Source organism: Lissotriton helveticus, chromosome 1_1 (genome assembly GCF_964261635.1).
Source record: "Lissotriton helveticus chromosome 1_1, aLisHel1.1, whole genome shotgun sequence".
In the NCBI taxonomy this organism is placed as follows: Eukaryota; Metazoa; Chordata; class Amphibia; order Caudata; family Salamandridae; genus Lissotriton; species Lissotriton helveticus.
In genome coordinates this window covers 326200414-326225708 of record NC_136057.1, presented here as the reverse complement: position 1 = coordinate 326225708, position 25295 = coordinate 326200414, and the positions used below count along the sequence as shown (strand labels likewise).

General features: G+C 50.0%; 1 protein-coding gene across 1 annotated transcript in view; it reads left to right on the top strand.

The window, feature by feature from the left end:
* AGK (acylglycerol kinase) overlaps positions 1-25295 on the top strand; it is a 338473-nt gene that overhangs the window by 163251 nt on the left and 149927 nt on the right. The gene's annotated exons all lie outside the window — the stretch shown is intronic.

Here is a 25295-nt window from a genome sequence, read left to right as displayed (position 1 = left end):
GAAATGAGTCCGTACTTGTTTCCCAGTGAATGATCAATTACTCTATGGAATCCAGCAAGAGTGCTTTAGCGTGCAAAGCCTCCACAGGCGTTTTTATGATCTGGTGATTGTATGGCTTCTCGTGTTAGGCTGTACATTATTTTTTTGATAAACAATTGTACTGGCTTTATATCCTTGAATAGACATAAAAACTTCTTGCTCTAGTATCATAGAATCAAGACGGTACATAACCAGATTACATTTTGGTTGAATATGTGAGATTCATTCATGCATTTTAGTCCCAGTCCATAATAATCCCACCATTTATAGTGTTTCTGGGAGCATCCTCTGGCGCTGTTAATGGGTACTTCCTGTTTTGTGCACCCCAAACCATATTCCTATGCCATGTGGTTGGTGAGAATGGTTCCAACAGCGTCCATCCACGAGCATTGTCTCTTTTTACCACTATCTTGGCCAAACCCACCATGCTGCCCACCCCCACCCCCTAAGACTACTACCCAGATCGTCCAAAATGCCCAACAGGGCCATCAAAGCCATCAATGTGATTAGAAGCCCATAGGAATTAGGGTCAGAGCCTCCCCAATCCGGTGGCAGTAGTCTGCAATCTTGGGGCACTGCCATACCATGTGAAAAGAAAATCTGCGCCCAGGCAGGTTCAACGGAAGCAGGCTGGGTTGAGGACTTTACGTGTGCGCCATAGGCGGTGGGGAGAGTGAGAGGTCGCATGCAGGTAATTCAGTTTGGATCAGCTGAAGGCGAGAGGATATTGCAAGCTAATGGAGGTCCATGCTAGCCTCCCTCCAGTCAACATCGTCAGAGGAGCCCACTCAGCCTCCCACTTCTGTCAAAGGGCCTCAAATCGCCTGGGACATTGATTACAAAGATACAATATACCTGAGATATGCCGCCTTTCCCCAAGGTTCCCATCAGTAACTTAGCTTGAATGGGTCATATTCAGACAAGTCCGTAACGTCCACCCTGCCAATAGAGCGAGTGGGTCTGCAGGTCTTTGAATGTGCACATGCTGCCCCATTGGTGTACATCTCCAAGGCTGGTAAAGCCAGTTCTGTCCCATTTAAGGAAACCTGTGTGTTGTGATGGAGGCACCGTCCCTGCCATAGTGGCGTTTGTTTTGTCAGTTTTTGGTCCCTCCTGATCGAGTGCACAGCCAAGCACCAGTTTATAAAGACCACTCTGGTGAAATCAGGGAGGCTGCGGGGAATAGGGTTGCCGTACACCAAGCCCATCAATTTGTCTATACCCAGGAGGGAGACCTCCACCTGGTATGTGACATTGCTGCATCCCCCACATAGCCAATCATTAATGAACAGGGTTTGTGAACCGCAGTATTAGAGCTGTAAGTCCGCCATGCCCATTCTCCCATCATAGACTGATTGACTGCATTTATCCAGAGCGATACACCCCGTATCGCCCTTACCAATGTGCGAAGCTTAGATGCCAGGTCCTTGAACCAGTGATTGGAAATCAGCCGTGGGAAGTTTGGAGGATGTAGAGGAATCGTGGGAGTATCATCTTTTTCAAGAGGGCCACTGTACTAAGCACAATAAGCGGCAGTTTCTCCCATTTGTGAAAATCAGCCTTAGCTTAGCCACGAGGTGAGAGAAAGTTAGATTCCATGTCAGACCTGGTTTGGGGGCCACGTAAATGCCCAGGTACAGGAAGCATAACCGTCTTATGGGAATAGATGCTTGCCACGAAGTGAGCTCATAATTTCCACGTAGTGGGATCAGCAAGGATTTACTCCTGTTCACTTTGAGGCCGGAAGCTTGTCCTTAGAGAGCTAGAAGTCGTAGAAAGTGAGACCTGAAGAGATGCAGGTGGGCTGGGAACAGGTGAGCATAATCTGCATATAGGGCTATTCTCTCCTCGGTCACTCCCATTTCCAGCCATGCATCTGTACGTCACATCTCTCCAGTCTAGGGAGATGTTCTGTGGCTAGCCGCACAGGAGTATGAAGAGGGCCATTGTGAGGCGAAGTAGGCAGGATGATGGCGGAGGAAGCCAGAGATCACTACTAAAGTGCATTGCCCATCTTGGCCATGCAGAGCATGCCTTTGGCTGTCCACTTTTAGGGATAGTTTTGGCAATTGTCTGATTTACGGACTTATCCTTGAAAAAAATAACATTTCTTATTCTAGAAATGGTACACTTATTCTAGGTATTTGATATAGTGCAAGCCTAGATCAAGGGAACTACCGAGCACTTTACAGAGGTGCTTGTTTTATTGAAGCTTGTGCATCTCACCTGTGCATGCTTGTTTTCTTATTTTAACCCAGTACAGTAGTGGACGTGTAGTGGCATTTTGTGAGGAAATGGGAGAGAACACTGTGTGCCAGGAGGGAAATATAAAGTACAATTAGGCTTCTGCTTCAAGTCTATATATATCGTTTATTAAAATACTTAATTTCTATAATCTACACATTTATCTGGGTTCCCCCTCGATCTCTCATATTTTGATGAAAGTAGCCACAAATTTTGCACCTTATGGAACATGGTGCACCCTTATAATGAGTGACATTTCGCCACTGTTTTGTAATGTTAGGTCATACTGAACTTTAACCTAAAACAGCAAGGTACATACTCTTTGGGGTTAATCAAAGTCTTTCTCTGTTATTCAGAATTATTCTTCAGAGAGATGTGCCTTAAAACAGCACCTCATGTGAAGACTGATTGATTTGTTCTAAGCCAGGAGTGTCAATTGTCTATGCAGACGGTCTGACTACAAGCCAGTTTTTAAGAATAACCATTGACTACGTGAGTGAGTTTGTTGTATGTCATGTTTCCAGCTGGAATGTATTCGAAGTGAATAGGCGCCGTCAAAAAGGTCCAACAGGTGAGCACATCCCGTGGAGTATTTGAAGATATTGAATATGGATGATGGATAGTTTTCCTCTGGATGTTATCCTTATTCCCAAACAGTGCAAATGCTCTTAAGCTACTGTTAATGTGATTGAGAAAGTAAAAATTAGATCCAAGTCGATTACAAGGATTTTTAAAGTTTCTCTTTATTTTGGGTGGGTCTCAAACTGTTCCAGGCAACGTGTTCCCTCAGGCAAAATATGCCAAGGGTTATTAGTCCACGTGAGTGAATACAATTATGTATTGCCTAATCATATGATTGATTGTACCTGGTAACATGTTTCTGGGAGGAAAAGTGTCACATGGCATGTATCCGTCCCTCGTGGACCTGTGTGAACTGCCATGCGGAAAACGTTTATTCATTTGAGGTTTATCGGAGTACGTGCCACTAGGTGTCCTAAATAGCTCATTAGTGTGTCTGATATTAACCTTCAAAGAGCAAAGTTACTCAGTAGGAGGTTATGTGCAAGGAAACCTTGACACCTTTTAATTGGTTGGGCCCATATGTGCTCGATGAGGGGGTTCTTGCTGTCCCCTGATATTCACTGAGTGTTGGCCATCCTGATCAAGCGCCAGGCGTGATGGTCTTCCCATGAATGTTAGATTCCTGGTTTAGAAGACAATGAGATCACTTTTAGAAGCCACTTTGCCAGCCAGTGAGGTAACACAAAGCTAAAGAGTGTCCCCTTTAAGTAGCTGCAACTTGAAGAAAAAAGCCTGAGGCATAAACAACTCCATAAAAGCCTGAGGCATAAACAACTCCATATAGGAGTTGCAGATGACAGTAGAACAGATATTTTAGCAGGGAAACCAACTTCCCTGAACGTGACCTGCACTTCCCTGAACCTGACCTGCACTTCCCTGAACCCTGACCTGCACAAGTAATGGGTCTTCACTCCCCCTTCGCTGTTAACCAAACACCCCATTGACTCTCTCAGGGTAGTTGAGCAGAATAGCCAAGAGCCACCTCGGAGGAGATGGCGTGGGCTTGTAATCACCATGTGTCAGTGGCTTTGTTAAACTTAGTGTGAGGATAGGAGATGCACTGCCTGTTCTATGCAGTTCTACGTGTATATTCTAGTTTATCAAAGGGTGCTGCCCCACTGCCTAGATCGACCCGACAGGCTGAAAATAATCAGTCAAACAGGAAAGAATACATGTGTGTGGGTGGCACTGTTCCTGGTATCAATAATTGCTTTTTTACAATTTTACATCAAAAGTAAATACAAGACATCAATTAATAAATTGTTCATTAATGTCTATGTTATAGACACAACATTAGAAGATGCAGATTTTTATTTGTTAATAAACAAATAGTATGCGAACATTATATCAAAGTGAAAACTTGCATCACACAAAATTTCTTGTATCACACAAAATGTTTCAAAAAACATAAATGCATAATCTTTTTATAAGACGGGTAGGTATCTTCCCATTGATGCCACATTTGTGAATAAGCCCTCTGCATTTAGGGACTCTGGAGCTCACTTCCTCAGGGGCATGTCTGTAAACAAACAAATATAAGTACCATGGTTTGTTTACATATGTACATGGAGGATTTTTACTCATCAACAAATGGTTAATATATCAAGGCGTCCGGAACCAATCACATAGTATGCAAAACAAGCTTAAGGTGAAAGGAAGTGCACCAAAAGATAAGTGAAAAAATGTTTGTGAAAAAATGCATCGCAAGCCTTTTAGGTGAAATGCCAACTAGAATATACACTTATAACTGCATAGAACAGGCAGTGCATCTCCTATCCTCACACTTAGTTTCAATTATTGACCATTTTTGGAGGTAGCATGCACAATAATTTTCATAAACACACGAGTAATAAAATGTTTTTTGACTTGATCTCAAACATTATAACAAATCGAGCTACAACTTTAGCATATACTAACGAGGAGGCATCAGATATATGTGCCCTCATACAAGAAGTCAAACTGACACTCATGGAGAATTCATCTCACAACAAATCAAACAATTAGAATATTTGACTCAAAGACAATTAAACCAGTGACTGCACGCATCTACCCTTGTGCAATACCATCGAGCTAAACGTATCCCTAGGGGACTTCGATGATCTATCAGACCAATGCTATTCAGACTGCACCTCAACCCTGCATTTATGGATAAATGGTTCTCTATTTTAAATAAATGCTCGCTGGATCTGATTTTATTAATTATTGAAAATTATCTAAAACAATACGAGAACTAGACGAGGAAATATTTGATTTAAAGAATGAATTGGAAAAGCGCGTTGATCACGAGATGTGGAAGGAAAACTTGGATGACATCAATCAGAAACATGACAACTACAACAAAGAATTACAGGAAGGCAAAATACGTAAATATCGTCACGACACCATAGATTATAAATTAAACGAGGTGTACACATGGGCAGACATTTACGCACGGAGGCGATTCAATCAACAAAAAACCAACACATCATCTGAAAAAAGCGTGGTTACTGACCAGGATACAGCTACCAACCGACCACTGATTGCCAAAGCTAATCTTCCAACTCCAGGACCATCCACACATTCCTGTTTGAACTGTTTGTTAAACTTAGGCCGCATAGAATGCACCCATAGAACCAGCCCCTAGTGGACGCTGTATTCCCAGCTGTAGAGCAAAAGCTCCAGTTTAGGGAGTTCTTGAAAAGTACTGTAAAACCTAGAGTGGTCCCAGTTCCTCTGACCCTGCAGACGTAGGGTCAGTGCCTTTTAAAACTTTCCTTGGGGCGGAGATGCTTCACTCCAGCAGCCCCTCCCCCATACTCTCCTTTTTTATTGGTGGTAGGGTTATGGGCCCTGTACTTCTGGGGACGCCACAAGCAGTAGAAAACTTTGAGTGATGAAAGCCCAGCAGGGCATTTTGGGGCTCTCCCATTAGCGCGAATACCAAATAGACGGCTCTGGCTGCATTTCTTTGTTATTGCTTCACCGTCTTCCTATTTTTTTCTCCTTTCTCTTTTTTCCTTCGGGTACCTGGTTGCACATGGCCCCTCCACATGGTCTTCTTTGCTGGCCAGCTCATGGAGCCCAGCCCGGCTGCCGGCTCTGTGCCCAGCCAGCAGTTTTCTTTGCTACCGTGGGAGCCAGTAGTGCTCACCTCTGCTCAATGGCTTCCCCCCCTGCCACCAGTCATGTGCATAGGGAGTTTGGCCAGGCTCACCACAGCTTAATTCTTGAATGTCGGGGTCCTGGTTTCTTCCTCCTCTTTTCAGGATGAGGCTGTGATAGCGCTCCCCCTCTGCCACTTGTGTCGGGGCCCTGAGATGGGGTCCCCGGGCCTCTTCTTTGCTTCTGGCGAGGGCACTATGGGGCTCCCCCGGGGCTCCCCAGTTCCTTCAATGGTGGGTGGCCCTGAGATGGAGTCCCAGCCCCCATAGACCTAAACCACCCTGGGTGTTGGGATTCCCTAGCCTCCAGAGCTCTGGGGGTGGCTCCAGAGGTCTGGACTCCTGCCTTTGTTCAGTGGGCCTGGGCTGCTGATTAGCAGATTAAGATTTCCTTCCCCACCGCTTCCTGCTCAGGGGCTGAGTGGGGGACTGGTAATGGCTCCCTTTTTGTGGGGAGGCCTTTGTTCCATCTGCTGGAGAGAGATTTAATTAACCAGCAGGATGACAAAATGTCTGGACTCTGATTCTGAGGTGAGCCAGAGAAATATGACAATTCTGGACAACCCATAAGATGCACATATAGCTTCTTGTGACTTATATAACCCTTATTGGCGCGCATGTTTCACCCCATTTTGATATCTTGATGAACTCTATAGGACAAAGGGAAGCAAAACTGCAGTCTAACAAAGTGTCACTACAGAAAAGACCGTAAACGACACTGACTTTCCCTATGAGTGTCCACTATTATTATAAGGCCCACCCCAGGTCAATATCTAACCGCGCAGAGTCATCTCTGCGCCAGGTTTTCCTATACGCAGTTACTGGGCTGAGTACAATGGTAGTCTCACATCGCAGTCCTCACTTATGTGCAGACAAGTTGCTGTGTAACAAGCCAATTGCCCCTTACCCTTGCTTCGTCACATCAGCCTCATCTTAGAAGGCGGACAGTGGCTGTAAACACCCGCCATCCATTTACTTTGTGTTTATCATGGGTGAGTCACCAGTTGTGGATCTCGCGCACAATAAAAAGTCCAAAACCAGGTGATTTGAAATTGAAAAATCCAGGCGGATTAAATAGACAGAACCCAATTGGTTACACAACCAGTGACAAAGTAACTACTAAGAAAGTAGAGGTAGAAGTTCTTGACTTACGGCCAGCAGGTCTTGAATTGCGTCCAGCGGTAAACAAATAGAAGATACTGGGTCAGGTAGCAGAAGCAGGGGCGTAACCGACACCTCCACACCCCTTGCAGTGCGGTGTGGCCCCCCGTCTTCACTGCATGAGGGGGGCCCTTCTCAGCTTGTCTGCGCTGTAAAGGTGTCTGTCTCTAAATCAGCTGCAGTGAGCAGCACACTCTGAGCTGACACAGTGCAGGCCCAGGACTGAAGAGAAACAAAATAGTTAACTTGTTTCTCTTTCAGACCTTGACCCTGTCACCAGGTAGGTCGCCCCCCCCTAGCCACCGCGTGGTCCTCCCCGTGCTGTGTGCTGTTGCCGTGCTCTGCCCGCGGTTGGTCCTTCGTTTTTCCTGATAAACTTGTGCCTGTGTTAGCCGTTTTCCCCCTCGTTCCCCTTTTGCCTTCTGTAACCCGTGATTGTGATTGTTAGTGGTAAGCGTTCCTCATTGGGTAGGTTGGCAACAATCATCAGTCCTGCTGCCCACGCACCACTTAACCGTGTACACTCTGTCACTACTGATGTACTAGTTCACATAGAAGGAGAGGTGGTGGGCCCTTCACCTTCAGCTTCAGCTCTTCTGGTTAATGCTGACCAGAACCCGGATGACACCCAGTCAAGTGGGGGGGATGATACCCAGAATAGCGGGGTAAACGATATTAGTTTAGAAAGTCTTCAATCATTGAACAATGATGTCTCAAATTTTCAAGTAGAGGTTAACACCTCAGGATCAGGACCGGTATCTCGTAAGAGAAAGCAAGATTTGAACCACCAGGGGGGGAGAGACCATAAGCTGCCTAAACTAAATGATCCATCCAGTATTGATGCTTCCGACCTTGAGCATCCCCTAGCTCCCCAATTACCCTCGGAATTTCCTAATGTGTTTTGCCCTTCCCTTAACTCCCTGGGGTCATCCAATCCCTGTCCAACATGCCTCAACAGTGATGAAATTCTATTGGTAAAAATGGAGGCCATGATTAAAACCCTCCTGCTCCCTGTTTTGGAGCGAACAAGGTTGATGACCCTTAAACTAGATGCTCTGGAGACCGTAGCGAGCACAAACTCTGGCTTACTACAAAAGTTAATTATCCCCAGTCCAGTGGGAGGGGTATCTACCCAGCCAGTAAGCAAAACAACATGTATAAACAATGCTTCCACTAGTAAAGCCCCCAATCCAGTACCGACAGGGGTAGCTATTAGCAAACCGTTAGCGGGGGGGAGGCCTAGAGCCAATCCTAGCATTCCAGCTGTAGGCACTTTGTCACAGGCTCTTAAGAAGAAGGTTAATGCTAAACCCGATCCAGATAAGTCTCAAGCATCCTGGTCGGATGATCGGGTAAAACCAACCCCTAGTACTCTATTACAACCACTCCTAAGGCAAAAAGCTCATCATTACACCGTCAAAACCCCAAATGTGGGGAAATTAAATAAGCACATTGCCCCCGCGCAGATTTACCCCCGGAGGCCACCCAATACACAATAGTGTTAACAGGTGTCACCCCGTTAAAAGATGGTACTAAGGAGTCATATGAGGACCTATGTAATAAGGTTATATTCTGGTTGAATAAAAATCGCCCTTTTGAGATAACGGGTTTTTTGGAACCCGTTTGGTGCCAGGGGATAACACCCGAAGACCTCTGAGTTCTCCCTGTTCCGGACCACAGAAACACGGAGTCTTCTAGTCGAGTCAGAGATCAAGTTTTATTGATAGCTACCAAGTAACAGGTGTCCTAGAAGCACGACAAACACGGGTCATGTGTTCTCAGGAGACTGTTTGTTTTTACAGAACCAGCCTTCTCCTTATATACAGAAATAATAGCTGCAAGCAAGAATTCTTGAGTTTATGATATGGCTATACACATATTTCTACAATAATACAAAAGAGCGAAGTCATGTAGGCAAGCCCGTATTTTAGATGTCCAATTCGTGATAGATTACCTAGCCAGGCCCGGAACTCCCATCAGATATTGGTGAAGCCCCAATAAAAGAAGGCACCTCCTAGTCATAAGACTGGCCATAAACAGGGAGCGTGGACAGGTGTGTATGTGTGTATTGATGCTATCGTGTTTGGCCACTGGGCGAGAAGCTGCCCAAACAGGTTTGGCTGGAGGCGATGGAGTCAGTTGGGACAGGTCAGGGGGGAGTCAGGGAAGGTGGACGTGTCCTTTTAGATCAAGCTCGACCTTTAATTGACTTATCATTAGGGCAAGACACAAGATGGATACCGTTTACAAAATGGAGTCTGAGGGGTCGGGACGGAAACTACGATTCAGGGGTGTTAGCATGTCTCGATCATGACGCAAATGCATAGGAATGATGCCCTAATCATTATCGGTTCGTCAACACCAAATTCGTCATGGTACGTTGATGTTTCGGGACACGGGTATCGGACCTCGATACCGGGACAACAGTAGGGTCCAGAATTTCAGAACCACACTTTGCCACCATCATCTCCTACTGAAATCCTTTTTGTAAGGAGAGTGGACTGGGTGGGATATGGTACTAAAGATTTGGAGGGTGATTGTATACTAATATCGTTTAAGGATCCTTGGGTGGTGGACACCATTCGAAGGGAAGCTAGGTTTGCTAAACAGGGAGACGTCCAAACTCTGGGGCTTGCTTATTTCTATCCTCAAAGACATAGCAATTTTCCATTAGGCCCCACTCACATAAGACCTCCAGTTAGGAGATACCCTATAGCAAGAACACCTTACCCCCAGCAGTATCCTTTACTTTTTAACCGCTTTGGGCCCCTTTCCGACCTCGAGGCTATAGACTGACTACATATACCGACTAGGAAGATTAAGCCTGTTGAGGACCGTGGGAATGTGCTAGCTATGCCAAGTCGGGGGGTTTTACCTCTCGTAAATCATGAAGAGTCAGGTCTGGGGGCACATGTAACTAAGGAATATGCTGCAGCAGTTGTCGAGGACCCTATAGAGGTCTTATTGGTGGGGGAAAGCTTGGATAATGCTGACAATAAGGAGAGTAGGGCAGGAAAAGGGAGTGAATTGTCAACCCCGGCTGTATCATTGCCAATGGTCCTCCACTCACTAGGTATTGCAGCCCTTCCACCCGAAACACTTAATATAATGTCATGGAACGATGCAGGGGTTAAGGGACGCATGCACTCTGAGGATTGGTTGGAGTTTGTTGACAAATTTGATGTTGTCTTACTACAGGAAACCTGGGCACCAGATCCAATTTATAGGGCAGGTTTTCTACACTTTTTTAAACCAGCTATTAGGGGTAGTAAGGGTCGAGCTTCAGGGGGGTTGGCGATTTGGGTGAAACAGGTATCGGGTTATCATCCAACTGAGATATTTGTAGAGAACCCAGACCTTTTGGTCATTAAATTGAGTAAGGATGGCCATCGGGACTTGACCATTATTAACATTTATGCACGAGGCCTACCTGGTGGTCGCTGCCCTGGTACCCTGGATGTATTGGACAAATACCTTGCTGGATTGGGTAGAGATAATTTTATTCTTCTAGCAGGAGATCTGAATTGCACTTTTGAGCCGCTCTATGTCGCCGGGGACAGTTGGGGGTCCACAGAGGACGCAGTTTGGAACATTCCGGATTTGATGACCAACAAAATTGTAAAAGCGACTGAGGCTGCCTTGAACTGGATGGCTCTATGTTTAACCTGGGGACTGAGGGCTGTAAATGGTCGCTCTTCATCGGATCTAGGTGCCAATTATACCTTCGACAATGGACTACGGAAAAGTCGGATAGACTACTACTTGTTAATGGAATTCTGGGCTTTGTTGGTAGATATGGAAGTGGTACCCCGTCCAGAAAGCGACCATAACCCGTTGACACTTAAGTTAAGGTTGCCGGGAATGGAAAGACTGAAGGAACCAGACACTTCACGGACAGGGGATGTGGCTTTGACTAATGACCGAAGGAGGCTAAAATGGTCTAGGTTAGTGGGGGATGAGACCATACAGGAGAGTATTGAGTCTGTTGTTTCCAAAACGTTAAATGAAATACTGCCCGAAGATCCAGGGTGGGGTAGCCCTGAGAGCACCATCATTGACCTCCATGAGTGCTGTTCAGCTTAAGCTTCTTCTTTCCCTACCATGCCAGAAAGGAACCGCTAAATTAAACTGCCCCCGCCAGAAATGGTATAATAAAAAGTGCAGGGAGGCTTATAGACATCTTGTTAAAGTGGTTAAGTCCCGGAACATGTGTGCTGTTAAGGGAGCAAGGGCGCATTACAAGAAAACACAGTGGGAAGCTAAACAGGAGTGGGAGGATACATACTGGTCCGATCTTCTGGATGCCTCTACCTCGAATAACCAGACTAAATTTTGGGAACTGATAAAATGGGGCAAGGATCCAGACTCCCGTACTCCTACAAACCATGTGTCCCCTGAAGCTTGGGTGAATCATTACTCGGCCCAATTTAGTGGCGATTGTTTTGAACCCCCCTCTATATTGGGTGAGGTGCCCTCGACACCTATATGTGGGGAGAAACTAATTTTCACAAAAACCGAGGTAGAGTTAGCTCTTGGCTTGATCCAGCGGGGGAAAGCACCAGGGATGGATCTAATCCCTGCTGACTTGTTTGAAGCTAACCCCGCCCTCTGGTTCCCGTACATAACCAAGGTTGCAAATGCAATAGCTAAAGGGGCTAGAATTCCCAAGTCATGGAAGGGGGCGGAGATCCTCCCAATTTATAAAAAAGGCGACAGGTCCAATCCGGGCAACTATCGCCCGATTGGTCTCATCGACTCCCTTCAAAAGGTCATTGCACAAATGGTTTTGGGCAGAGTTCAAGGTTGGATTGAACTAGAGGATATTTTGTCTCCCATGCAAGCAGGCTTCAGATCGGGCACGAGCACCATCGACCAGGTGTTTAGATTTTGTCTAATCTACTGGAAGGTGGTTTTGCTCGGCGGTGGAACCATCTTTGCCGCGTTTATTGATCTGAAGTCTGCATTCGATCTAGTGCCGAGGGATAAACTATGGTGTGTTTTGAGGGATTTAGGATTACCAATGGAACTACTGGATCTTATTGTTAGATTGCATGAGGATAATTATGCAAGGGTGAGGTGGGGAGGCCAGGGACAAGTGACGGAATCCTTTCCGGTGACTCAAGGAGTCCATCAGGGGTGTGTCCTGGCGCCAACACTCTTCTTGTTATTTATCGATCAAGTAGTTAAATTCTTCGCAGACACTCCCACTGATGCCCCTTCGCTCGCAGGGACAAGGTTCCCAATGCTCATTTTTGCCGATGACACTCTACTCCTCTCTAAAACACGCAGTGGCCTACAGCGGGCTTTGAACCGCTTCGAGGAGTTCTGTGTCATCAATGATCTCAAGGTGAATGTGGGCAAAACTAAGTTTATGGTCCTCACTAGGAGTCATTCTGTTCGGAGCACTGTAAGTATGAGTGGAGTCAACTTGGAACAAGTTGAGACCATGACTTACTTGGGGGTTACCCTGGACCGTCGCTTGCGATGGAAAGAGCACGTAGGTGCTCAACAGCTAAAATTTGCTCGACTAACTGGCTGCCTTTTGAGTGAGCAAAAGAGATCGATCACAAAACGGGTCACACCAGCGTTAAAGATTTATGATACTAAGATTAAGGCTGCAATCCTGTATGGTGCAGATCTCTGGGGATTCATGGATCTCTCAAGCCTATTTAAAATCCAGTGTACGTTTTTACGGAGCTTGGTAGGGTTACCCCAATCTTCTCCCTCTATACCCCTCTGCCATGACATGGGATGCAACCCAATTAATGAGATGGCAAGATTCAGATTGGTGGCCTTTTGGAGGCGCATATGGACCTCCCCTGACCTCACTCTTTTTGCAAAGGAATTGGCTGAAGTAAGGTCAATTGGGGGCTCCGGGAGAATTCCCTGGCTACAAACGGTAAAAATTATTCTGGTCGAAATGGGACTGGAACAGCTGTGGGTATCTCCGGGTACTAATGCCTTTCCCTCAAAACAGGAATTCAAGGCATTGTACTGGGCCTCGGTCCGTCAATCGTTGGCCACCGCCTCCAGCTCTGTTAGTCTAACGGGAAGGTTTCTGACCTTTAAGCTGGATCCCTCCCGTGAGACTTACTGGGATACTATCACCAGACCGCTGGACAAGAAACTTTACCACCAGTTTCGGGTAGGAGCCCTGCCACTGAATTCTTTTACTAAAAATTGGGTTAATGGAGCAACGGAACTCTGCAGTTGGTGCCCAGGCCATAAGGAAACTGAGGGTCATTTTTTGTTTGCTTGTCCGACCTACTTAGCGCCACGAACAAAATGGATAAAACCTCTGTTTCAACGCCTCCCTTTTAGAAGGTCTGCTGAGGCTATTTGGGTTTTAAAAACTAACACTTCTGAGGTGTTCGTGGTGAGCATAGCAAAATGTTTAGGGTGGGCTTGGGCCATCAGGGCAAAAAGCAAACAAAACCATTAATAGGGTTCTCCTATTTGTTAAATCAAAGTATAGCTGTTTTTCTTAAATGCAGGCTAATGTACATTGTATTAGGAATGGTTTTACTCTCTCCGTATTTTAAAAAATCCTTTTTTTAGTATTGACTGGTCAGGTTTGTCTTTGCATTTCTTGGTTGTTTAATAACTATTTTTAACTTTAAAAGGTGTTTTTAAGCTAACCCCCAAAGAATTAGGACAATAATACTGCTATTGTAAAACGCTATAATGGAATATTGTTCAGCTGTCTAAATGACTAAATGTTTAAATATGTATTAAATGTCGTCTTTTATGATTTTATCATCGAAATAAAGACTTTAAAACCTGAAACCTGAAAACCTGATTGTGATTGTTTTCTCCCCCTCGCTCCCCTTTGCCTTCTGTAAACCGTGATTGTGATTGTTTTCTCCCCCTCGCTCACCTTTGCCTTCTGTAAACCGTGATTGTGATTGTTTTCTCCCCCTCGCTCACCTTTGCCTTCTGTAAACCGTGATTGTGATTGTTTTCTCCCCCTCGTTCCCCTTTGCCTTCTGTAACCCGTGATTGTTTTCCCCTCGCTCCCCCTTGGCCTGCTGTGCCCCCCCACTTCCCGCCTCGCCCTCTGCTTCCCGCCGCTGCTCCCTGTGGCCCCGCCCCCGCCGTTCCCATCCGCCACCCGCTCCCGCCTCCCAGCTGCTCCTCCCTCCCTCAGCCCCTCATATGGAGGCCGCACGGCGAACGTGCAGCGTTCACGCGCAGCGGGCGCGCCGATTGTGCACCCGTCCGTGCCTGGCCCGTGCCCAACGCCAGGACCCCTGGCCCCCGAGGAGGCCAGCCCGCGCGACGAACTTACGACGCCGCCACCCTCAACGCACTCAACGACGGCCGGAACCCCGCCTGCTACCGAGCCTACCAGAAACGCACCCACAAACCCTTCGCCTGCCAAGCCTGCAAGTTCACCTGCCACCGGACCTGCACCGCACCCAAAAGGCCAGGCACCGGCAACAATCACCTCAAGTGCATCCTGCTTAACACCCGCTCCGTCCACAGACACGCCGTCGAACTCTGGAACCTGCTCGACTCAACATCACCAGACGTCGCCTTCCTCACGGAAACCTGGAGGAACGCCTCCTCAGCGCCCAACATCGCCATAGCCATCCCGGACGGATACAAGATCACCCGGAGGGACCGCGTCAACCAAACCGGAGGAGGCATCGCCATCGTCCACAGGAACACCATCCGCATCACGACCAACTCCGACGACTCCTTCAACGCCTCCGAGCACCTCCACTTCCAGATACACACCGACACCGAAGACATCGCAGACTTCATCAGCCCGCACGCCCTCCCCTCCGCTGACTACATCCTCCTAGGGGACCTCAACTTCCACCTGGAGAACAACACCGCCGCCCTGCTGGATAACCTCGCCAACCTCGGACTCAAGCAACTGGTGAACACCCCCACCCACTACGCCGGCCACACGCTTGACCCCGTCTTCTCCTCCAGCAAGCACATCTCCTTCAGCCACTCCACCGGACTTCAACGGACGGATCACAGCTGCGTCCACTTCAGCTTCAAAAGAACCACGACCCACCACCACCCCCAACAGGTTCCTCGCAGGAGCTGGAGCAAGATCACCGCCGACCAGCTCACCACCTCCCTCAGCCAGAACCCTCCCGCCATCGCAACGGACCCCAACGAAGCAGCCCGCACCTTCACACAGTGGCTCACCAACTGCGCCGACGACCTCGCACCACTGAAGAACCCTCCCAGCAGACCCGGCAGCAAGAAAGCCTCCTGGTTCACCAACGAACTCAAAACATCCAAGAAAAACTGCTGCACCCTTGAAAAAGCCTGGCGCCACGACCAGACCACAGAAAACATGACTGCCCTCAAGAACGCCACCCGCAAACACCACCAGCTGATCCGCACCACCAAAAGGGCAACATTCAAAGAACGACTGGACAACAACACCCACAACAGCAAGGAACTCTTCAGCATCGTCAAAGAGTTCTCCAACCCCAACGCCGGAAACAACGACATCACACCCGCGCAGGACCTCTGCGACTCACTCGCCACCTTCTTCCACCGCAAGATCGCCAACATACACAACAGCTTTGGCGCACAGACCACGCACCCAACCACCGAACCAACGCCCCCCACCACCACCCTCTGCAACTGGACCCCGGTCAGCACCGAAGACACCACCGCACGATGAACACCATCCACTCCGGATCACCAACCGACCCCTGCCCCCACCACGTCTTCAACAAGGCCGACTCCGTCATCGCACCCCAACTCCGGGACATCATCAACAGCTCCTTCAACACCGCCACCTTCCCGGAGAGCTAGAAGCACGCCGAGCTCAGCGCCCTCCTGAAGAAACCAACAGCGGACCCCACCGACCTCAAGAACTTCTGCACCATCTCGCTCCTCCTCTTTCCTACCAAAGTCATCGAGAAGACCGACAACAAACAGCTCGCCGCCTTCCTCGAGACAAACGGATCCCTCGACCCTTCGCAGTCCGGCTTCCGAGCCAACCACAGCACCGAAACCGCCCTAATCGCAGCCACCGACGACATCAGATCCCTGCTCGACAACGGGGAAACAGCGGCCCTCATCCTCTTGGACCTATCCGCGGCGTTCGACACTGTCTGCTCCCGCACCCTAGTACAGCGCCTCAGCAACATCGGGATCCAAGGCAAGGCTCTGGAGTGGATCATCTCGTTCCTCGCCGGAAGAACCCAGCGAGTCCGCCTCCCCCCATACAGATCCGAGGCCACCGAGGTCATCTGCGGCGTACCACAAGGATCCTCACTCAGCCCCACCCTCTTCAACGTCTACATGAGCCCCCTCGCAGCCATCGCACGCCAACACAACCTTAACATCATCTTCTACGCCGACGACACCCAGCTGATCCTCTCCCTCACCAACGACCCCGGCACCGCCAGAGCCAGCCTACACGAAGGAATCAAAGACGTCGCCGAGTGGATGAAGAACAGCCGCCTCAAACTGAACTCAGACAAAATGGAAGTCCTCATCCTGGGATCATCGCCCTCCTCCTGGGACGACTCCTGGTGGCCCCCTGCCCTGGGCACCAGCCCCAAGCCAACGGACCACGCACGAAACCTGGGCTTAATCCTGGACTCCTCCCTCTTGATGACCAGACAAGTCTTTTTTTTTTTTAAATCTTTTTATTGGCAGTGTATACAAACTTTCTCATGTCATGGTATTCTCATACATAAATGTTACGTTTCATACGAATAATCTCAGATCATTTCTTTGCATCAATGAGTCATTTTTCAGTTAACACAGTTCAAAACGTTCCCCGTAAAACATTCCCCTCCCACCCTGTGCACTTGGGGGCACAATTCAATAATCGCGTGTCATAATCCACTCTATTGGAGTATACTATTTGTAGTGTGTCTAATACAACTCCCTATGGGAACATATGTAAGCCTCTTGGACGTCGTGTCTACCCTGTGCACCTAGAGATAAGCATAATCTGCAGTCCACGTGCATGGCCCGTTCTAGCGGCAGTTAGCGCAGCTGTTCATGACACTCTACGGCCGGCCAAACACCACATCAGAGTCATCTGAGGTATCACCCCCTCCTGCCTCAAACGATCCCAGTAATGCGTTCCAGTCTAAGGATATGGGGGTCTTCCTGAGCCCTCTACGTTCCTCCCGTTGCAACGCCATGCTTTCGGCTTTCCCCCATGTCACCACCTCCGCCCTCCACATCTCCGGATCTGGTGGTCTAGGCGACTTCCACCTCATCGTTAAAGTGCGTTTCGCCAGTAGCAGGGCCAGATCAGTGAAGCGTGATCCCACACTCCTTCTTCGCTCTACAGGGCCCAGCCCCAGTAATGTGTATTCCAGTGTAGTGTAGGGTTTGGAGGGGACCAGTCTGGCTAAGGCAGTATGAACTGCTGTCCAGTAGTAACCCAGTTTTGGGCACTCCCAGAGCTTATGAATCAGATTTGCATTCTCCGCACCACATCGGGGGCATGTGTCTGGTGCGGTAGGGAACATTGCATGGATGCGGTGTGGGGTCAGATACGCTCTGTGCAGTATCATGAGTTGTATGAACTTGAATTTCGGGTTTCTCGATACTTTTTTCGGGAATGCAAGTATTCTGTCCCATTCCTTGCCCCTGAACGATCTCCCTATGTCTCCCTCCCATGTGTCTCGGAGAGTCCGTAATGAGATTGCTCTGCCCTCCCGTATTCCATGTGTTAACCATCTAGTGAGGTGGCTGCCCGTCCCCATAAGGTATTGCATTGTGAGCAGGGGGTTCGTGGGCGGCTCCGTCCCGTCTGGTGCCCACATGTTTGTGATATATTGGCGCACCCCTGCATACAGCAGGAATGAACCTCCTTGTGCGTGGTGCGTGGTACGAAAGTCCTCAAATGATAAGACCTTACCATCCGCGAACAAATCCCCGGTCTGCGTCACACCTGCTTCCCTCCATCCCAGAAGCCTTTGGTTCGAAAGTGGCCTCAGTCCCACCGGGAGTCCGAGTAGTGGAATCGTGGGGGCATAGGAGGTCGTGTGGGAGGTATATCTCACTGCCCTCCTCCAGTAAGCAATTGCAAGCCAGAGCAGAGGAGGAGTCGATCTGGGAATGTCCACTCCTGGCAGCAACAGGGTGTGCACTTTCCGCCTGTTCCAGTCTGCCTCAGAGACATTGATTTTGTGCAGGTTCCTCCCGGCCACCCAGTAGGCCAGCCATTGTAGTTGGCAGGCGAAGTTGTAAGCTTGCATATCCGGGACCCCCATACCACCCGCTGTAGTGGGGAGCTGCAGTTTGACTAAGCTAATCCGCCTCCTCCCTGTACCCCACACCAATTCAGTCAGCAGTGTATTCAGCAGTTTGAACGTGGATACGGGAATCAAGAAGGGCATGCTTGTGAAATAGTAAAGAAGACGGGGGAGTACTACCATCTTAGATATAGTCACCCTACCCGATACGGACAGTGGCAATGCTGTCCAAAATAGTACCTGCGACTTCAACGCCGCGATTGCTCTCCCTAGGTTGCCGTCCAGCATATCTTTCGCGGTTCTGTAGATCTGTATCCCAAGATAGCGGAAGGTTGTCTCCGCCATTTGGAAGGAGTGCGGTGCGAAGGGCAGGTGGGCCTCCGCCTCCGTCACCGAGAAATAGAACCCATAGGATTTCGGTTCGCTTATAGAGAGCCCTGATAATGTGCGGAAGCTTTAAAAAATGCTAGGGATAGGGTCCAGTCCCCCTCCCAGGTCTCTAATGTACAGGATAATATCATCAGCATAGGCCGATACTATGTTTGTCATTCCATCCCTACATATGCCCCTGTGTTGCGCTAATCCCCGGAGTTTGCAGAGCAGTGGCTCCAATGCAAGTATAAACAGCAGCGCGGACAGTGGGCATTCTTGTCTGGTACCCTTCGCGATATCAAGTTGTGGCGAAATGCACCCATTCGTACGGACCCGGGCTGTCGGTCGGGTGTACAGTAGTTTAACCCATGCGGCATATTCGGGAAGTATTCCGAATCGCGTAAGAGTTGCCAACATGTAATCCCATCTGATGGAGTCGAAGGCCTGTTTCAGGTCCAGGGAGATACATCCTTCCCTCTACAGTTCCTCCGGGCCCCTGAGCATTAGTTGGCTAAGTCTCCGTAGGTTCATGGCAGTACTCCTGCCCGGCACAAAGCCACACTGATCTGGGTGTATCAGTTTTGGGATATACTGCGCCAGTCTTGTTGCTAGAATCTTGCTCAATATTTTATAATCTGTGTTCAGTAATGATAACGGTCTGTAATTAGCTAAGTGCATGCCGTCCCTGCCTGGTTTCAGTAGTGACACTATCAGGGCCTGGAGTGATGTCTGCGGTAGTCCCTGTGCTTGTAACGCTTCACGGTACATCACAAGGAGGCGCGGGGCAAGGAGGTCAATAAAAGCTCCGTAAATTTCGGCTGGAAGGCCGTCCGTGCCCGGCGTCTTATTCCGCGGTAGTGCGCGTATGGCCTGTCGTATTTCCCCAAGCACAAGGGGGCGGGAGAGTTCCTCACTCTGTTGGGTAGTGAGGTTTGGCATGTCCAACCCCTCCATGAACTCCTCAAACGCAGCGTCTGCTAGCGGTTCGTGGGGGCTGTAGAGGGTCTCATAGTATGCCCGGAATGCGCTGTTAATACCTATTTGTGTGTCTGCTGCGGTCCGACCCTGATCTAGAACCTCCATAATAGGTAAATGCACTGGGTCATCCCGTACCATGCGAGCCAGTAGGGGCCCCGCCCTCTCAGCTTGTGCATGCTGCCTGCAGGTATATTCTCTGTAATCCAGGACACGCAATTCCTCTAGCAGTTCTGCATGCTGAATGTGCGCTTCCTGGAGTGGTGTGAATGGGACGTTCGTGCCAGCAGCCTCGCTCTCAAGTAAAGCCAGCCTTCCCTCTACTTCACGGAGTCTGTCCATCACAATATTTCGCATTCCCACTCGTGTGCTCATCGCTACCCCTCTAATGGAAACTTTAAAAGCGTCCCATTCCAATCGCCTGGAGCTCGCCGATCCAGCATTAGTGTCAAAGTTGGAGGTTTTAGCTTCTGCAAGGGTCGTGCGAAAGACCGTGTCTTCCAATAGGTCCGGCGAGAGGCGCCATGTAGGTATTGGAGTGGGAACCCTGCCCCATTGAAATGTAATCTCCACAGCAGGGTTGTGGTCAGGCAGAGTCTTACCCATGTGTTCCGCCAGAGTGACTTCCCCCAGCAGGGTTGTTGTGCAAAAGATATGATCTATTCTAGTGTGCAAGCCGTGAGGTGGGGAGTAAAAGGTGTATTCCCTACTTAGCAAGTGTTTACTTCTCCATGCATCTGCCAGTCCCCATCCCTTGGCCCATCTTGCCAGTGCATCTGCTTGTCTCCTGCTCTCTGTGGCCTGTAATGGTGGGTGAGACCTGTCCAACGTAATATCTAATACAGCATTGAAATCCCCACCTATGATTCAGCGATAATCTGCCCAGTCCGCTACTATGCTATTAATGCTAGTTAGGAAGTCTGACTGGCCAGAGTTCGGGGCATACACACTGCCTATTACCACTGGGGTACCATCCAACAACCCACGGACAAATGCATATCGACCCTCCGTATCCAGCCTCTTTTCCACCAGTTTAAATGGGACAGAGTTTCTCAGCCACACAGCCGCCACCCTCGAAAACACAGAGTAAGAAGTAGCAAACAATTGTCCTTTCCATTTTTTAAGCAGCTTCCCACCCTCCACAGTGTTCAAATGAGTTTCCTGGAGGCAGGCGATCTTAATGCTCCGTCGGTTGAGCTGTGCCATCAGCCTATGTCTCTTATGGACGGACCCTAGGCCCCGGACATTCCTGGTGCACATCTTGTATTCAGTAAGAGTCCCCATTTCGAGCCGTATCAAACAGTCAGTGGGCTCCGCGATAGTATCAGTGTAAATGTGTTCTGCCATGTCCCCAGTGCCAAGCGAACAACTAACTCCCCAACTCTCAGGTCCCCAATTAAAAACTCCGGGGTCCATCCAGACTTTATCGTCCAACGTGGACAACAGAGCAACCAGAACATGTCTATTCTGTGGGGAGAGGGGTCCACTCGCACCAGTCAAGAGCGTGGATGGCGTTACGCCCCGCCCTCGGCTAGTGTGACCCCATCCCCGATCGCCCCATGCGCAAAGTCATACATTACCAATCGGAGTCTTCTCACGCTGTGCTCAAAGGTCATTTGCCGTTTGCGCTGTTATCTTAAGGAAGAGAAGCAGGCTATCAGCCGAGCCCGATACCTCTGTTGGCGTGTTCGAGCGCGTGTCCGCCGTCGCGTTGTCTCTTGCATCATGCGCCGCCAGCGCGGCCTCCGTCAGGTGTTCGATCTGAACGGCTTTCCGAGATGTGTCCGGCTTCGCTCCCTGCTGTTGGAGGATCCCCCCGCGACCTGTGCGTTTATCTGACGATCTCCTCTCCTCTTGACGCGAGGGTCCTCCACCCTGTGCATCTTCAAATGGGTCTTGGGTAGACGGAGGGGTAACCGTTACTTCCAGCCATTCCGCCGCTTCCTCAGGAGAGTCAAAGAAGTACGATTTGTTGCCATGTATTACTTTGAGGCGGGCAGGGAACAGTAGAGCATACTTGAGTTGTCTGTCCCGTAGCTTGCGTTTCACCCCTAGGAACATTGATCTGGCCCTTTGTACTGCCGGGGTAAAGTCAGGATACACTGAGATGGTTTTGTCCTCATATTGCAGCGGTGCCTTCTCCTTCGCAGCTCTCAGCACGGAATCTCTGTCTTTGAAATGTAAGAGCCGCGCTATGAGCGGCCGCGGTGGTGCTCCCGGTTTAGGTGGCATCGCCGGCATCCTGTGCGCTCTTTCAACACTGTACAGAGGGGTAAGGTCCTGTGGGCCCACAAGCTGTTTCAACCAGTCCTCCACAAATTGAGTGGGGTTCCTCCCCTCGCTGCGCTCCGGAATTCCCAAAATTTGCACGTTGTTGCGGCGGTTGCGCCCTTCCGCGTCGTCCACCTTGTCCCACAACAACTTGATCTGTTTTTCCATGCTTTCCAGCTTCGTAGAGTGAATTGTTTGTTGCGGGATCAGGTCGTCTAGGGCTATCTTGTGCTCTGTGACTTTCTCTGCTAGTTTGGTATGGTCCGCTCGCAAGAGTGAGAGGCCTGTTTCCATATTGTCCATGCGTAGTTCCAGTGCTTCCCTGGACGCTTTAATTTCAGCCAAGATGAGGTCCTGCTTGGCTTCCTGGGTGTTCACGCCCGTCAGTGGCACGACCTGCACGTTAGAGGAGGCCAGGGGGTCTTCCGATCCCGTAGATTGCAGTTCCGCGTTGGTACCGGAATCTTGCGCCTTGGCCCTGTTCCTCCCCATGGCTAGTCGGTGGCGTTCGCGCGCTTCCCACGTGGCCGGTGGTGAGTATACACTGTGGTCGCCTGTGGGCCGCACACTCCGAAATCGCCGCCACCAGACACAGCGCCACCAGCGACCACAGGCAGGCGCTCCGTGTCTCTGCAGTAGGGTAGCCAGTACACGTGTACGGTAATATCACCTCCCGCAGGCAGCCATGCACCAGGATCTTCAGTCAGCCCAACTGGCGTTGCCGGCGTTTGCTAGGCACCTCACTGCGTCTCTGTGTGCCGAGGTAGGGTCTGTCGCCCTCGCAGGGTCTTCTGGTCGTGCCACGCGCGGCGCCCCAGACCGCCACCAGCTCCAGTGGATATGTGCTCCCACCGGCCGTTGGGTCGTCGTGGGCAGTATGCAGCGTATGCGCTTCCCTAGGACTATGTAGCGCTGGGAGTACGTGCAGGAGTAGCTCTGGCTCGCTCTCGTGTGGATCTCGGCTTCACTTGCGGAGCCGGAAACAAAATGGCGGGCGTAATGGCATCAGCTAGTTCCTCCGTACAGGTCCCTGTGGCAACCTCGCAATCTCAGGATCGGTTAGCGGGCCCCTGGTTCACTGTTCAAGTCCCGGGGTGAAGAGCCCTGCAACCTTGCCCCCAGCCCCACTCCCGAGATCAGCACCCAAGTGTGTGTGGTCACCTCCGCTATGGCACCGTTTCTGGCGCGCCGGCGCCGCTTCGGGAGACGCCCGGTGCGCTCCTCCTCGGACCGGGCTCGTACCTTCCCTATATGTCAGTCTTGATTCCGGAGGTCGGGTAGGTACGGCAGTCCTGCAGTGCCCGCGGGACGCAGGCTCTCCGTACGCTCAGCGCCGCTCCTCGTGGCCGTGCCCCGCAGGCAGGCGGGTGGACGTCTTCTACGCCTGCGGCGTAGCGCAGTTGCTGTGGGTCGCGGTCGGCAGGAAGGAGCTGGGCCTCGCAATCGCCAATCAAGCGTCGGCCCCGGAGGGGGTCCCAGCAACCAGCGGTCAGCGGCTCAGGCGATCCTCCGATTCTGCAGCAGGCCTGGGATAGTTTGGGCGATCGGGGGACAGCGGGAACAGGATAAATTGCTAGTATTACGGGCAGCGGACGGAGCTTCTCTAAAGCACGTCCGCCATGCTCAGCTCGTGGCCACGCCCCCCGATGACCAGACAAGTCAACGCCGTATCGTCATCGTGCTTCAACACCCTGCGCATGCTCCGTCGATCTTCCGATGGATCCCCACAGAAACCAGGAAGACAGTCACCCAGGCACTCGTCACCAGCCGACTTGACTACGGGAACACCTTCTACGCGGGAACCACTGCCAAACTACAGAAAAAGACTCCAGCGCATACAGAACGCCTCCGCACGACTCATCCTGGACATCCCTCGCTGCAGCCACATCTCTACCCACCTGAGAGACCTGCACTGGCTCCCTGTCAACAAGAGGATCACGTTCAGACTCCTCACCCACGCACACAAGGCTCTCCACGACATGGGCCCGAAGTACCTCAACAGCCGCCTCACTTTCTACACACCCACCCGCCAGCTACGATCGGCCAGCCTCGCCCTCGCCGCCGTACCACGCATTCGCAGAGCCACTGCTGGAGGAAGATCCTTCTCCTACCTGGCGGCCAAGACATGGAACTCCCTCCCCATCCACCTACGGCTGACCCAGGACCACCTCTCCTTCAGGAAACAACTCAAGACCTGGCTCTTCGAGCAGTAACGTACCCCTCCCCCAGCGCCTTGAGACCCTACTGGGTGAGTAGCGCGCTATACAAAAATTATTGATTGATTGATTGATTTCAGGCAGAATCTGTGAGGCCATTTTCAAGAATGAGGGGGGGGGTTCATCAGAGAGAGTGCTCATTTTAGTAGGGCAGAGGTAGTACCAGAATGACCAGGGCTGCAACATAGGTCCCTGCAGCGCAAGAGTGCCTCCAACCCTTCATGGGCCTCTAATCCTATAGGGGACCCCAATCTGCTGCCAGAGCATATCTGTAATGTGTGGGTGACTCAGGGGCCCTTGTTCATATTCTGCAGGGGGCCCCAGCATTTTACATTTGGTCACTGTTGGGGGGGGGGGGGATTCCCTCCCAGTAGCAGCCCTGAAGGCGAGTGGCACTGAGCTGCATATGCAATTCCTGTGAGGTCTGCAAATCAACGGGCCCCGAGGTAAGTAACTCCTAGCATGCCCTTGTCTCCACATGCACAGATAAACCCTCACGGGGGCTCATGACAGTATGATAAACATATGTACTAAGACTGGACTGAACTTGGATAGCTGCCCCCTTGACTGATTACAAATTGGGTACCCCTTCAACCTAATAAGATACTAAGGCTTCCCACATTAAAATGAGTCACAAATTTCTGCAACCTCAAACTTTGCATGGCCTTCTATCTGAACAAGAGGAGGGGAATTCAGCTTAAATCGAGGACATTAATCAAATAAGAATTGTCTTAACGGGAAAACATGGAAGACTGCATGTACTCGACAAGAGGTGGACTACTGCAGATGCACGGCTGCTGGTTTCTCTAACTTAGTAATAGAAAATGGACCCAGCTTTGAGGTGCTCTCTCTATCTAGTATTGAATAGTTGCGCTCGGGTCGCCTGTGCCCGTTAGCCTGCAGCTTCATCTGTTTTTGAGCTTCTTGCAAACAGACTCTGCCCAATCTCATTAATGTGCAGCAAGAATACAGAGGCCATCATGGATGTCGATTCACCAGCATGCCAGCGTTAGGGAGTGAGAGATTAAACTCTCTTTGACCCTAATATTATCACAGGAAATGACATCATATGACCTATGACCCTAATGTCCCAAGGA